Source organism: Sinocyclocheilus rhinocerous, unplaced genomic scaffold (assembly GCF_001515625.1).
Source record: "Sinocyclocheilus rhinocerous isolate Xijiao unplaced genomic scaffold, SAMN03320098_v1.1 scaffold62, whole genome shotgun sequence".
NCBI lineage: Eukaryota > Metazoa > Chordata > Actinopteri > Cypriniformes > Cyprinidae > Sinocyclocheilus > Sinocyclocheilus rhinocerous.
Genome location: NW_015656585.1, coordinates 472,503 through 472,855, shown reverse-complemented (window position 1 = coordinate 472,855; position 353 = coordinate 472,503).

Below are 353 nucleotides of genomic sequence, written 5' to 3'. Positions count from 1 at the left end.
TAATCAAAAATCTCTGTTTACATGGTAGATTCTTAATCAGAGTATTGTCTTAATCGTGTTAAAATCGGATTATTGTTGTCCATGTAAACGTACTCATTGCCATGTGACTTCACGCCAGACGATGGCGCCATCCTCCATAAATCCATATCTCTTAGCACCAGCCTGATGCATGTTCACTGCAAATTCAACTACGCATTCAAATTTCACGGTTTAATTTTGTGTTAAAAACTTAAATTAAATTTAAGCTGCATAGCATGACAGTCACTTATATTTTATAGGCTAACTGTAAGTACGGCCAGTAATGGTGTATGATTAAGACGATGTAAAAAAAAAATAAAAAAATAAAATAAAAT